Source organism: Microtus ochrogaster, linkage group LG1, assembly GCF_000317375.1.
Source record: "Microtus ochrogaster isolate Prairie Vole_2 linkage group LG1, MicOch1.0, whole genome shotgun sequence".
Lineage (NCBI taxonomy): Eukaryota > Metazoa > Chordata > Mammalia > Rodentia > Cricetidae > Microtus > Microtus ochrogaster.
The window spans coordinates 56,174,338-56,174,565 of record NC_022027.1 but is presented as its reverse complement, the minus strand read 5'-3'; positions in this window follow the sequence as shown (position 1 = coordinate 56,174,565).

Below are 228 nucleotides of genomic sequence, written 5' to 3'. Positions count from 1 at the left end.
TGGTGTGTAGATACAGGGACAGCTGCCCTTGGTTGTAAGCTGCCTAACCTGAGCCCTGGAAAGCAAACCTGGGTCTTCTGAAGCAGATGCTCTTTACCACTGAACCATCTTCTCAGTCCCTAGACCCTTTATAACATTTATGACACACAAAATAAATTATTATGGTTGCTATTATTGTTATTATTATTATTAAAATTACAAAGCTAGGTGGTGGTAGCGCAGGCCTTT